The sequence below is a fragment of the Parasteatoda tepidariorum genome, chromosome 6 (genome assembly GCF_982258835.1).
Source record: "Parasteatoda tepidariorum strain Cologne lab strain chromosome 6, Ptep-v5.0, whole genome shotgun sequence".
NCBI lineage: Eukaryota > Metazoa > Arthropoda > Arachnida > Araneae > Theridiidae > Parasteatoda > Parasteatoda tepidariorum.
In genome coordinates, this window is record NC_141760.1 from 94,626,861 (window position 1) to 94,643,148 (window position 16,288).

Here is a 16,288-nt window from a genome sequence, read left to right on the forward strand (position 1 = left end):
GTTCTTGTATACTTGACATCAAGCACAGAGCTCCAGAGGAAATTAGAATATTCATATTTGGAAAAAAGTGTTAGAAACTTTAACTCATGATATGAGCAATAAAAGATAATGCTGAGTTCTGATTTTAGCGCCACGATGAAAGCTGACATTATTATCAAGCAATGAGCTTCAAAAGAGATTTGAGTGCTCCAGCTAATTGGAAAGTGGTTGACTCTTCGATTGAAAAATTCTAACCTTTAGACACGATAGCATGCGTTTAAGCAAAGAAAAATTAAAGCAAAGTATAATAAATGTAACGTTTAACCTATTTTAACATCTTGCATAAAGGTTTATTCGGAAAATATTTTAAAAGAAATCCATCCCGCTCATGTTTACTTTTATCATTCATGTTTACTCTTTATCATCCATGTATTAAATCAATTGTTTATTGATAAAGTAAATAAAAAGTTTTACAACTGCATTTAAATAAAGAAAATTAAAATACATTTTTTTTTATTCGTCAGTTATTATAAAATTAAATTAAACTGGTTGAATTTATAAAAATATCCATGCTCTAAAACTACATAATAGTTTTTTGTGGTCTAAATAACAAACTTCTTAAAATTTGTCAAAAAACGTAATATATTAATTTAAGAAATGGCAAAACTTTTAAAATAATTACCAGTTTTAAGATAGAAGTCTAGAGTTGAAGTTCTTAGCCTTAAATGAAGCGGTAAGGCAATTAGAGTGATTATCGGTTTTTTCTTAAAAATCTCAAAAACATCTGTCAAGAAATTAAATTACTTTGGGGAAAAGCGAGAGTTAAGTTCTTTCTTTCTTTCTTTCTTATACCTTTAGGCTACCCACCTTGAATTGAAAGTAGAGAAAAATTGCGTTCTTTTCCAGCAAAGAAAAAAAAGATCAATCAGACGTTGAAAATAAAGACTTATTAATATAGTTACAATTATTAATGTAGTATATATACTTATTAATATAAACTGCACTTGTGTGGAAAACAACTACTACTAAATAGTCTTTGTAAAATTGTAGCACGATTTCTACTAATTTTAATTAATTTTAATTAAAATATCATAATTATTAATATTATAATTATTAATAATTGTTAATTATTAACATTATAATTATTAATAATTATTAATTATTAATATTATAATTATATTTTAATTAATTTTAATTAAAATATAATTATTAATGTTAGTGAGTGGAAACTTATGGGTGTTTCTTTGAATAGTTGTTTCGAGTAATGGATGTTCAAAGATTGAAGTATTTCTCAGAGACAGTTTCGCTACAGGTGTCATTAGGCGAAGACTAGGCTGGTTCAGGCACAGCTTAGAAATTGTATTCACATTGGGGAAAAAGTATGGTCAGTACTTCCGGAATATCGTAAAATTTACCATGTTTCTGGTTCTATGGGCACACCAGAAATCTCGATAATTTTAACCGAAATTCCTTGGTTAAGAATTTGATAAAATTAGCAAAAATATATGGTTTTATAATATGCGATAAAATTTAGTAAATGTGGTAAAAGGTGGTAATTTAATCATGACACTTTAGAGCATGGTATAGAAAACCTTTTATTCGATTAAACAATTCAGTTTCGTATTTTTTTATGAAATGTGTGGCAATAAGTTTGATTTTTCGGCAACCCGTTACCATATAAACAGAAAATTTACCAAATGTATAGTTTAAATACCGTATGTTTTTGTTTTATATCCCAGAATTAGGTTTTTTTAACCAGATATTTCATTTTAGTATCGCTAGAAAAATTTTTTTATTAATCAATCGATAAGTCGTTATTATTTTCATTTATATTTTCATTGCAAGTTTTGTGTTCCAAACTATAGTTAATATACCTATAAACAAGTATATCTATACAAGAATATGTTCAAGAATTTTGAACTGCTAAATGTGAAAACTATATAACTAATAAATTTTTCTTCCTATTTTTATATAGTTTCACTCATTTTATAGGAAAACTATTTCCAAATAATATCCTTTTATTTACAGTAAAAATATAAATCCAAAAACAAATAAGTTTAAAAATATTTGGTAAGTTACGACATTTAATGTTTGATATTTCTTATAGGGATTTAAAATATATATATATAAAGTGTAGTCATTACGAAACACTATGTGTACTTTAATGATTTTAGCCTGTTTCAGAACCTTTTGTTTGGGGCTACATATTTTTTAGTCCCCACATTCAATCTATTCAGCTATTTATTATCTCAATATTATTTATAAATATTTAAATTTTTTCCTCGAATTTATTCCATTTTAATGTTTGCGTGGGATAAAATAAAATTGTTTCGAAAAAAATCAGCTCGTAACAATTTTCCCTTCTATGAAATTGCCAGACTTCATGACTCCCAGCAGCTATTACCAAATGTATATGCATGCTCTTCTTACACGCGAAACAATCATTTATATGTGTCCCGGATCTTTTAGGATTTGTCCAGTCTTAAGGCATTAAAAACGAAAGAGTTAATGAGTTTTTTTTTCCTTATACTCCTCTAGTTACTCAAGAGGCTATTAAATTTTAGTATAGAAATGTGAAGATCAGAGACTTTAAAGAAATAAATCGAAATGCATATTTAGTTACTAAACAAATTAAACTTTATTTTATAGTCGAGAGAATTCATGCGATGTTTGGCACTGATTTTCTGATACAAACTATCAATTTTCATTGTAAATTCAATAAGGTAAAGTCTTCAACTTTATTACAGAAAGCTACTTCGAATTGGGTACCCTTCAACCTTAATGGATCAGGGGATTGAGCATTCGCCTTCCAATGAGGTCAACCGGGTTCGAATCCCTGCGATGACTGGTCGATACGAATTCCACACCCAGCTCGCACCAGCCACAGTGCTGACGTAAAACATCCTCAATAGTAGACAGATCACGAGTTAGAGTCTCTTTGCCTCCAGGCTAACCATGGTAGGCTTTCGTGGTTTTCCTCTTCTGGTAATGCAAATGTGAGTTAGTTTCCCCAAAAAGTCCTCCATGAAGATAAATTTCCTCCAATACTTGATCCTGGAATTCTCTTCTGAATTTGGGTTCAAAATTACAAGGCTACGGAGTTGAACATTAGTAGTCGTAAACCCAAAAAATTGTGTCAGCTGTTCAACGAGGGATATAAAATAAAATAAAATTGGGCACTCTTATGCCATTAAACTTTACATTTAATTCAATTTCAGTTGGGTACCTGAAAACTCCAAAATAAGAAAACCGCTGAAGTCTGTTGGTTGTTAAAAAACAACGAGTTAACGTTACAGCTATTAGGCTTGGTTTGTTATTATGCCGTATTAATTTCCGGAGCAGATATAGTTGGAAGCCTGCAAACGACGTTAAGCGTGGGTGTCGAGCCTGATTGGCGCCTGAGTTGTGGCATAAACATGTCACTTGCAGGCACCCAATTAAAGTTCTTGTTTTCGATCAACTTTGTTTGAAGGCAGAAAAAACACTTCGGAACTCGAATACGTATTACCGACAAGGGATAACATTTGCAGAGCATTCGGAGCAATATAAAAAATGTTCATTAGTAGTCAGTTTCCAGAAATTTTCAGTTATTATAATATTTTTTAGTCTGGTAGAATTGAAAGGCGCTAAAAAAAGTGAAAAATATTTTTTTTGTGATCAGGTATTTTGGCTTTTATTTTAACAAAAAAAAACTCAGAACTTGTTTAATAAATGCTTTTAAAACTTACATTTTTACTCCGATTTGATTTATAAAGTTTATTAAAAAGTTAGCTTTTGGGAGTTCGATATATTAGTTAGAAAAAATACATATGTTGACTAAAAATATCTTCCTTTTTTTTTAATCTCAATCTGGCTTATCAAAAAAAAGTTCTATTTTCTAAAAAAATTCGAAAAAGTTCTAATTGAAAGTAGGATTTACTTTTTTTCTTAATATAGAAAAAAAAATGATCAAGATTTCTCGCATGATTAAAAACGACTAAAGTTTTAAATCGTAGTAATTTATATTTAAGTTTGTTAATAGGAAAGATAGTGAACAAGTGTTTTTTTATTTTATAAGTTCTAAATTTTTTAGGTCACTCAAGAGAAAACATTAGCAATGCTTCTTAATTAGATATCTAGAAGGAAATTATTTGGTGTTTTGAGAAGTACGAACGGAGGAAAGGGAATTTATAATTGGTTTAAAGTTTCAAAACTAAGAATTAGAAATTACCAAGCAATCGTAATTTTTTTTTAAAAAATGCCAGCAATTGAAAATTTATTATGGAAGTTAACAACAGGTTTGCAACATGTAAGAACGCTTCCACGAAGAAATAAATATTGTTCTAATAATTAATGCTAATATATAAACATTTAATTATCACACAATAAATTACGAAACATATAAAAAATATTGAACCCTTTTTACTTTTATACACTTTATGCTTTAATTTAAAATAGAAAATAATTTTTTAAAAAAAATTTTGAGAACGCTTTTAAAATGAAAATGACACAATAATTTATCTATTGATGCAATAGATTGTTATTGATATTGTAATTGTTATTGATATGGATAATGCTACTCATTTAGATACCTAGGAGAATATTTGACAGAATATTTGTTTCGAGAATATTTGTTTTTCGAAATAAGATATGCAAAAAATTCATTTAGTATCTTTTTTAGTTTTTTAAAAATTAAAATTAAAATCTATACATTATGCGCAATTTTTATTTGTTTAAAATGAAAGCAGCGCTAGTTGAAATTATCAACATGCATTGCAATACCGAAATATTCCGAAGTATTCCAACAAAAATATTACTTTATCTAGTTACTGGAAAATATGTACTATGTTGTAAGGATCTTCAGTGAAATTGAATAACTTGTGTTCTTTTTTTCTACACAAATACGAATTAATGGGCTAATAAAACGTTAAACTCCTTGGAAGAAAGTGTATTCTTCTACTTAGTAATTTATTTGTTAATTTGTTTGATACTATTTTATTAACGTTCAACGTGTAAGAAAACGCAACAAAAATATTACTTTATCTAGTTACTAGAAAATATGTACTATGTTATAAGGATCTTTAGTGAAATTGAATAACTTGTGTTCTTTTTTTCTACACAAATACGAATTAATGGGCTAATAAAACGTTAAACTCCTTGGAAGAAAGTGTATTCTTCTACTTAGTAATTTATTTGTTAATTTGTTTGATACTATTTTATTAACGTTCAACGTGTAAGAAAACGCAACAAAAATATTACTTTATCTAGTTACTAGAAAATATGTACTATGTTATAAGGATCTTTAGTGAAATTGAATAACTTGTGTTCTTTTTTTCTACACAAATACGAATTAATGGGCTAATAAAACGTTAAACTCCTTGGAAGAAAATGTATTCTTCTACTTAGTATTTTATTTATAATTTTTTGATAATATTTTATTAACGTTCAACATGTAAGAAAACGCAACAAAAATATTACTTAATCTAGTTACTGGAAAATATGTACTATGTTGTAAGGATCTTCAGTGAAATTGAATAACTTGTGTTCTTCTTTTCTACACGAATACGAATTAATGGGCTAATAAAACGTTAAACTCCTTGGAAGAAAGTGTATTCTTCTACTTAGTAATTTATTTGTTAATTTGTTTGATACTATTTTATTAACGTTCAACGTGTAAGAAAACGCAACAAAAATATTACTTTATCTAGTTACTAGAAAATATGTACTATGTTATAAGGATCTTTAGTGAAATTGAATAACTTGTGTTCTTTTTTTCTACACAAATACGAATTAATGGGCTAATAAAACGTTAAACTCCTTGGAAGAAAATGTATTCTTCTACTTAGTATTTTATTTATAATTTTTTGATAATATTTTATTAACGTTCAACATGTAAGAAAACGCAACAAAAATATTACTTTATCTAGTTACTAGAAAATATGTACTATGTTATAAGGATCTTTAGTGAAATTGAATAACTTGTGTTCTTTTTTTCTACACAAATACGAATTAATGGGCTAATAAAACGTTAAACTCCTTGGAAGAAAATGTATTCTTCTACTTAGTATTTTATTTATAATTTTTTGATAACATTTTATTAACGTTCAACATGTAAGAAAACGCAACAAAAATATTACTTTATCTAGTTACTGGAAAATATGTACTATGTTGTAAGGATCTTCAGTGAAATTGAATAACTTGTGTTCTTCTTTTCTACACGAATACGAATTAATGGGCTAATAAAACGTTAAACTCCTTGGAAGAAAGTGTATTCTTCTACTTAGTAATTTATTTGTTAATTTGTTTGATACTATTTTATTAACGTTCAACGTGTAAGAAAACGCAACAAAAATATTACTTTATCTAGTTACTAGAAAATATGTACTATGTTATAAGGATCTTTAGTGAAATTGAATAACTTGTGTTCTTTTTTTCTACACAAATACGAATTAATGGGCTAATAAAACGTTAAACTCCTTGGAAGAAAATGTATTCTTCTACTTAGTATTTTATTTATAATTTTTTGATAATATTTTATTAACGTTCAACATGTAAGAAAACGCAACAAAAATATTACTTTATCTAGTTACTGGAAAATATGTACTATGTTGTAAGGATCTTCAATGAAATTGAATAACTTGTGTTCTTCTTTTCTACACGAATACGAATTAATGGGCTAATAAAACGTTAAACTCCTTGGAAGAAAGTGTATTCTTCTACTTAGTAATTTATTTGTTAATTTGTTTGATACTATTTTATTAACGTTCAACGTGTAAGAAAACGCAACAAAAATATTACTTTATCTAGTTACTAGAAAATATGTACTATGTTATAAGGATCTTTAGTGAAATTGAATAACTTGTGTTCTTTTTTTCTACACAAATACGAATTAATGGGCTAATAAAACGTTAAACTCCTTGGAAGAAAATGTATTCTTCTACTTAGTATTTTATTTATAATTTTTTGATAATATTTTATTAACGTTCAACATGTAAGAAAACGCAACAAAAATATTACTTTATCTAGTTACTGGAAAATATGTACTATGTTGTAAGGATCTTCAGTGAAATTGAATAACTTGTGTTCTTCTTTTCTACACGAATACGAATTAATGGGCTAATAAAACGTTAAACTCCTTGGAAGAAAGTGTATTCTTCTACTTAGTAATTTATTTGTTAATTTGTTTGATACTATTTTATTAACGTTCAACGTGTAAGAAAACGCAACAAAAATATTACTTTATCTAGTTACTAGAAAATATGTACTATGTTATAAGGATCTTTAGTGAAATTGAATAACTTGTGTTCTTTTTTTCCACACGAATACGAATTAATGGGCTAATAAAACGTTAAACTCCTTGGAAGAAAATGTATTCTTCTACTTAGTATTTTATTTATAATTTTTTGATAATATTTTATTAACGTTCAACATGTAAGAAAACGCAACAAAAATATTACTTTATCTAGTTACTAGAAAATATGTACTATGTTATAAGGATCTTTAGTGAAATTGAATAACTTGTGTTCTTTTTTTCTACACAAATACGAATTAATGGGCTAATAAAACGTTAAACTCCTTGGAAGAAAATGTATTCTTCTACTTAGTATTTTATTTATAATTTTTTGATAACATTTTATTAACGTTCAACATGTAAGAAAACGCAACAAAAATATTACTTTATCTAGTTACTGGAAAATATGTACTATGTTGTAAGGATCTTCAGTGAAATTGAATAACTTGTGTTCTTCTTTTCTACACGAATACGAATTAATGGGCTAATAAAACGTTAAACTCCTTGGAAGAAAGTGTATTCTTCTACTTAGTAATTTATTTGTTAATTTGTTTGATACTATTTTATTAACGTTCAACGTGTAAGAAAACGCAACAAAAATATTACTTTATCTAGTTACTAGAAAATATGTACTATGTTATAAGGATCTTTAGTGAAATTGAATAACTTGTGTTCTTTTTTTCTACACAAATACGAATTAATGGGCTAATAAAACGTTAAACTCCTTGGAAGAAAATGTATTCTTCTACTTAGTATTTTATTTATAATTTTTTGATAATATTTTATTAACGTTCAACATGTAAGAAAACGCAACAAAAATATTACTTTATCTAGTTACTGGAAAATATGTACTATGTTGTAAGGATCTTCAATGAAATTGAATAACTTGTGTTCTTCTTTTCTACACGAATACGAATTAATGGGCTAATAAAACGTTAAACTCCTTGGAAGAAAGTGTATTCTTCTACTTAGTAATTTATTTGTTAATTTGTTTGATACTATTTTATTAACGTTCAACGTGTAAGAAAACGCAACAAAAATATTACTTTATCTAGTTACTAGAAAATATGTACTATGTTATAAGGATCTTTAGTGAAATTGAATAACTTGTGTTCTTTTTTTCTACACAAATACGAATTAATGGGCTAATAAAACGTTAAACTCCTTGGAAGAAAATGTATTCTTCTACTTAGTATTTTATTTATAATTTTTTGATAATATTTTATTAACGTTCAACATGTAAGAAAACGCAACAAAAATATTACTTTATCTAGTTACTGGAAAATATGTACTATGTTGTAAGGATCTTCAGTGAAATTGAATAACTTGTGTTCTTCTTTTCTACACGAATACGAATTAATGGGCTAATAAAACGTTAAACTCCTTGGAAGAAAGTGTATTCTTCTACTTAGTAATTTATTTGTTAATTTGTTTGATACTATTTTATTAACGTTCAACGTGTAAGAAAACGCAACAAAAATATTACTTTATCTAGTTACTAGAAAATATGTACTATGTTATAAGGATCTTTAGTGAAATTGAATAACTTGTGTTCTTTTTTTCCACACGAATACGAATTAATGGGCTAATAAAACGTTAAACTCCTTGGAAGAAAATGTATTCTTCTACTTAGTATTTTATTTATAATTTTTTGATAATATTTTATTAACGTTCAACATGTAAGAAAACGCAACAAAAATATTACTTTATCTAGTTACTAGAAAATATGTACTATGTTATAAGGATCTTTAGTGAAATTGAATAACTTGTGTTCTTTTTTTCTACACAAATACGAATTAATGGGCTAATAAAACGTTAAACTCCTTGGAAGAAAATGTATTCTTCTACTTAGTATTTTATTTATAATTTTTTGATAACATTTTATTAACGTTCAACATGTAAGAAAACGCAACAAAAATATTACTTTATCTAGTTACTGGAAAATATGTACTATGTTGTAAGGATCTTCAGTGAAATTGAATAACTTGTGTTCTTCTTTTCTACACGAATACGAATTAATGGGCTAATAAAACGTTAAACTCCTTGGAAGAAAGTGTATTCTTCTACTTAGTAATTTATTTGTTAATTTGTTTGATACTATTTTATTAACGTTCAACGTGTAAGAAAACGCAACAAAAATATTACTTTATCTAGTTACTAGAAAATATGTACTATGTTATAAGGATCTTTAGTGAAATTGAATAACTTGTGTTCTTTTTTTCTACACAAATACGAATTAATGGGCTAATAAAACGTTAAACTCCTTGGAAGAAAATGTATTCTTCTACTTAGTATTTTATTTATAATTTTTTGATAATATTTTATTAACGTTCAACATGTAAGAAAACGCAACAAAAATATTACTTTATCTAGTTACTGGAAAATATGTACTATGTTGTAAGGATCTTCAGTGAAATTGAATAACTTGTGTTCTTCTTTTCTACACGAATACGAATTAATGGGCTAATAAAACGTTAAACTCCTTGGAAGAAAGTGTATTCTTCTACTTAGTAATTTATTTGTTAATTTGTTTGATACTATTTTATTAACGTTCAACGTGTAAGAAAACGCAACAAAAATATTACTTTATCTAGTTACTAGAAAATATGTACTATGTTATAAGGATCTTTAGTGAAATTGAATAACTTGTGTTCTTTTTTTCTACACGAATACGAATTAATGGGCTAATAAGACGTTAAACTCCTTGAAAGAAAATGTATTCTTCTACTTAGTATTTTATTTGTTAATTTTTTTGATAATATTTTATTAACGCTCAACAGGTAAGAAAACGCAACAAAAATATTAGTTTATCTAGTTACTGGAAAATATGTACTATGTTGTAAGGATCTTTAGTGAAATTGAATAACTTGTGTTCTGGAATTTCTACAAGAATATGAATTAAAGGGCTAATAAGACGTGAAACTCCTTGGAAGAAAATATATTCATCTACTTACTATTTTATTTGTTAATTTTTTATTTGTTAATGTTTTATTTGTTAATATTTTATTTGTTAATATTTTATTTGTTAATATATTATTAACTTTCAAAATGTAAGGTAACGCATCCAAAATATTTCTTTATCTAACTGGAAAATATGTGCCATACTGAAATGAATTTATAACGAAATTTAATAACTTGCGTTACAGATTTTCATCAAGAATATAAAGTGATGGGCTTAAAAAACTGAATCAGTCTCTGAAAGAAAATGACCGTTATTCTTTTAAGCAATGTAAGTTATTTTATTTGTTTTTTTTATTAATGTATGTAACAATGTATTAATGCATGTATCTTGACAAACAATGTATTATTACTTTTTCTGACTGGAAAATATTTTCCGTATTGTAAAGATCATTAGACAAATTCTAGATGTGCTACAAGAATACACATTAATGGAAAAATAAAACATGAAAGTCCCTGAAATAAAACATGCCATTCTAATTTGTTAAATTTTTATTAACGTTCAACAAGTATTAAATCGGAACAAAAGTATTACTTTATCTAAATGAGAAATTTGTACTATGTTGCAAAGATCCTTACCGAAATTTTTATAACTTGTTTTAGGGTTTCCTCCAATAAATAAAATAATGGGCTAATAAAAATCCCGGACCATTTCCTAAAATAAAATAAATGTTAGTCTACTTAAAATGACGTACAATATCGGAAGGATAGCATAGCTCAAGGAGATCAGAACAAAACTATTTTTCTTCCCGTCTTCTAAAAATGGAAAGAAAGAATTGAAGAAGAAGAAAAAGAAATGTTTCATTTTCTATCTTCTCAAAACTTACTTTCTCCTTGAAGTATTGGATCAATTTATAAAAAAAATGAAAGAAAGAAAACGAAGCGGAAAAGAGAAGCAGTAAATAAAAGTAGTTATATAGAGAATTTCTCTGACTTGTAACTACGTAAATATGATTTCAAAAGTTCTCTTTCGGTAAGAGTACTTGAAAGAAATGAGTTCAAAAAATAAATGTAAAAGCGAAGAATATCCTATTTTCAAATATTGTATTGAAGGGAATTTAACTCTTTAATAAGAGGTAAGTAGTACTAGAACTTCAGTTCTAATAACCTCGATGCTGAGTTATAAATGTTTAAGATAATATCTTTTCCTTTGGTCTGGAGTTATGTTATTTCAATTTCTTTATTCATTACAAATGTTATTTATATAAGTATTTTTGTAACGTGGCTCCAAAATTATTGACATTTCTCTATTAAAGTTGGCAACACTTGACTGATGGATTGGATATATTGTTGCAATTCGAAACTGTTGTTTTTTAAGAACAAAATTACATGCGCCTATTTTCTTAAATGAAAAAATAAGCTCAGAAAATACACTGTGCGGTATAGACAACCTTTGCTCTTCTGCTTGAATTAGAAATTAACTAACTACTGTACGCATTTTTATGTCGTAACATAATTTTAAATCTAGCATAAGAAACTGTTTAACCAGTCACATCGACACCACAATGATTTTAAATTCGTACTTACACAAAGCATGCTATGGCATAGGCTGCAATTTTTAATACAATTTTAAGTAGAATAATACAGTGATAAAACTTTTTGTCTTCATTTTTTCGTAAAAACTAATAAAATTTTTTATAAAATTGAGCTTTAGGAGTGCCCTAACATTTTTGATTGACTATGCAGAATTATCTTTGTTTTGTTTCATACATCAAATATAAATACAAATCTAGGTTCACACACAGTGCATAAAATTCAAGTTCCAAAGACGGTGCCGTAATACCATCGAATAGCCAATTTAATCAGATTTAATCAGTGACAAACCCAATAAAACATTTTCTCCGATGTTCAGGACATTAGATTTTATTCTTTAATTTAAAATTCTTTTAAAACTCCTTTTCAGACTTTCACACAGTGCAGAAAATCAAATTCCAAAGTGCAATACTCTAAAGTCTGCGCCATTTCTTGTCAAAAACTGTTGAACTTTAATATGTCCTGCGAACTTAAAGATTTAATCGGTAACCCTTTAAAAAATATCTTCTCTAATGTTCAGAACATTAAGTTTTATTCTCTAATTAAAACTTCTATTTAAATGCAAACTATCATAATTTTTATTAAGTTCAAAGCAACTAGCATTTAGAATTCAATTTAGTGTGAATTTATTCGAGCTATATTGATTTTACCCGAGTTATTTTAGGCGTGATATAGCCAAAACGCGGTTCTAGCTCCAAAACCTTATAACATTCCCTCACAAATATCTAACCACAACACAAGAAAAAAATAAATAAACTATTTGTTCAAAGTTTTTTTCTAATTTAAAATTTGTTGAATATTTTTGAAAAATGCATTTTATGTTATAGTTGATTATTTTCTAGTTAATGTTTTAAATTTAAATTGTCCTTTTATCTTAGACATTTGAAAGCAAATATGTTACTTTATAACTTTATTAAAAGTATTTAAAATAAAACATCGAGAGCACTTCATTGCAAAATACATTTTTTAAAGATTTAAACTCATATTCAGAGATTCTAGTAAAGTTACTGAATAAAATTTTATAATTAGTAAAATGACAATCATTTTATTAAATAAAACAAAATATTAACACATATTCACGTAATTAGTACTTAATTCATAATTAATAAAATTAGATACATTAGGAATAATAATCTCTCTTTTCTATTAGTTTTGTTTCTTGTAATACATTTTCTAAATTAACAAGTATTGAAAATATTACTTTTTGATTCAAGAAACTTCGATTAAAAGTAGGCAAGGTTGAACTTACAGAAAACACTGCAACCATTATAAAATGGCTTTTAAATAAGAATGGTGAGGAAAAGGTTTGTAGGTTTGAGTAGCAGCAAAGGCATGCGCCTGAGAAAGAGTGCTTTTGGCACTTAAAAAGTAGGCAACGTTTAACTTACAGAAAACACTGCAACCATTATAAAATGTCTTTTAAATAAGAATGGTGAGGAAAAGGTTTGTAGGTTTGAGTAGCAGCAAAGGCATGCGCCTGAGAAAGAGTGCTTTTGGCACTTAAAAAGTAGGCAAGGTTGAACTTACAGAAAACACTGCAACCATTATAAAATGGCTTTTAAATAAGAATGGTGAGGAAAAGGTTTGTAGGTTTGAGTAGCAGCAAAGGTATGCGCCTGAGAAAGAGTGCTTTTGGCACTTAAAAAGTAGGCAAGGTTGAACTTACAGAAAACACTGCAACCATTATAAAATGTCTTTTAAATAAGAATGGTGAGGAAAAGGTTTGTAGGTTTGAGTAGCAGCAAAGGCATGAGCCTGAGAAAGAGTGCTTTTGGCACTTAAAAAGTAGGCAAGGTTGAACTTACAGAAAACACTGCAACCATTATAAAATGTCTTTTAAATAAGAATGGTGAAAAAAAGGCTTGTAGGTTTGAGTAGCAGCAAAGGCATGCGCATGAGAAAGAGTGCTTTTGGCACTTTGTACTTCCTATGCATTCTCAAGATACAATTCAAAGGAGATATAAAACGTTGAGAAATAGAGTTAAGAAAATTCTTACAAGAAAGTGAAGAATTTCACCACCTACAGTGAAGCAGTTCTTTGACTTGTTGCTTAAGAGATGGAAAAGAATTTCATTTTAGGAAATATTTTCTATTGCTTGCTTTGTTACTTTCTTTTCTTCAAAAATTGTCATTTTTATTGTAATTTGTTTTCTTAAGAAATGTTGAAATTTTCGGAAACAAAATCGACAGTTGAGTTAAAATCACTCAATGTGTAAAATTTCGAACAGGCCGTCAGACCCAAACCAGCTATGTATCGAGAATTGGATAAAATTTTCTGACTTAGAATGTTTAAACTTAAAATCTTAGGTTGGTTTAAATTTCAATAAATTGTTCGTTTATTTTTAAATCATTAAAACTAAGAGGCATTTACCGTGCCACTGGGGTTTAGAAACAACCACAGGTTTGTCATGATATTGCTCTCAGAGCCGCTTTTCAGCGACATGTTAGGCTTAGCTAAGACCAGCGACAGTATAAAATCATAGGATGAACGACTCTTCTTGATTATAATAAGCTTACAACGCCTTTCAAATCAAAATATTAAAATTTTTGGATGGACAGAACTAAAACTGAATATTTTTCCGATAAACAGAACACATAGTTTAAGCATTTTACTAAATTGCAATCCAATCTATTCTTCTGAAAACGCTTATGTTTCGCGTTAAGTACTATTGTAAATCACAGAGAAATATATAACGTAATAGAGAATATCAAGTTGTTTACTTAAAATGTTGACTATTTATCCATTAAAGTAGAAATTTATTTTTTTCTTACGAGATTTTTATTTCTTTATTTTATAATCTTGCTCTCACGTAGATGCCAATCAAAAGTAGCAAGAGAGAGAGGTTATATGTTACCAGATATAAATCCTAACAAACATAGTAAAATTTTAAAAAAAACTTAATAAATAACTATAAAACAGTTCCATATTGAAATTGTTATAAGTCTCTCCAACATGTAAAATTACTTCACATTTTTTTTTCACACTAAATCTGTATTCTTCAGGTTATTTGATTTAAGTAGAGATGATTATTTTTCAAATCTACGTAATTGTACATTTCGTTACGATTCACACATTAGCAAATATTTGCAAACAAAGTTACAATAATTGCATACTTTGAAGCCAAAATTTTTTGTATTTCTGATTAAAATATTGACGTTTAAGAAACAATAGAAAACGAGGGATAAGAATCAATTACGGGGTTTGATGAGCGAAGCGAGCAGGAGACAAAGTCTTCTACTATTTAAAAAAAATTTTTTTTGTTAGTATATTATTTTTAAAGCATTATGAAAATGTAGAGATTTAAATATATTTATTTTTATAATTAAATTAATAGAATTAAATACACACATTTCTATCATTAAAACCAGATAAATACTACGTATCTAATTAAAATTCCAACTGCATTTGTGTTTATTTAACCAACTAGATAATAACCCATTTTCATCAATAGAGTGTTATCAATGTTAATCTATGCAATTACTTAAGTAAATAACATTCTAAGTAAAGAGAAGTACTCTATTTAATCGATAGGGAAACGTATTCTCAATAAGTAGATATTAGTAAGAACACTTACGCTTTTAGAACATTTATTATTGCAACTTAGAATATTAAATGTTTTCACTATTAGTTCTAAAATCCCTCTCGACTTAATTATATACAGCTTTTATAAGGTGGTATTGGTAACAGAGTGTTGACCTTCTATGTTTGTAGAATAACTCAGTAATTAATAAGATTTTATATAAGTTTTGATTTTATAGTTAGCATTTAGGAATTATAGTATATAAGTTACAATCTATACTTTGAGTGAATAACTAAATTATTTAATAAATTATTTATTAAACTATTTATTAAACTATTTTTTGTGTAAACTAATATATATATATATTACCTAAAATATTATAACCTAACTATTATTTATTTAATAAACTATTTATTGTGTAAACTAATATATATTACCTATTCTATAAGAGTCGAATGTGAAATATAGGCGCCATTTTCAAAATACTTATATATTTGATATCCCAAGACTTTATAAGCAATTTTAATTATTGAGATAAAATTCCAAATAACATTTTTTATCACTAAAATGAACTTAACTACTTGTTTCTTAAATGTAGATTGATAGAAAGTATATTAAAAATAATATCTATAAGAAACGGTTATAAAAGTATAATTTTTATTGAAGCGAAATCGGTCGAATAGTTCTTGAGAAATTGAATTTTGAATATACGACTTCTTCAAAATTTGATATTTGATCGATTTAGCTCCAACTTTATATTTAGCCTTTTTAAATTTGAATTCTTTGAAATTATATAAAAATGAGTATACTCAACAATTAAAAAAATTTCGACTATATTTAAATAAAATAATAAATATATGCAAAAAGTTGCATTTCACATGGAGTTATCTCTGGTTAAACAAATTTTATGATAGAGTGATTTTTTTTTTAAATTTGCTTAAAAAGTGCTCGAGAAATAGTGAAGTACGCAAAAGGCAAAATTAACATAAAGGGGTTCAAACTTCGAACCGCTCTCCGGGCCAAACTA

General features: G+C 27.0%; 1 long non-coding RNA gene across 1 annotated transcript in view; it reads left to right on the forward strand.

Annotated features, from left to right (window-relative positions):
• The window catches only part of LOC147808217 (uncharacterized), a 313,005-nt gene that overhangs the window by 197,792 nt on the left and 98,925 nt on the right, over positions 1 to 16,288 (forward strand). The window contains exon 2 of the long non-coding RNA XR_015434792.1: positions 10,396 to 10,478. This is a non-coding gene — a long non-coding RNA (uncharacterized LOC147808217). The remainder of the gene's footprint in view (positions 1 to 10,395; positions 10,479 to 16,288) is intronic.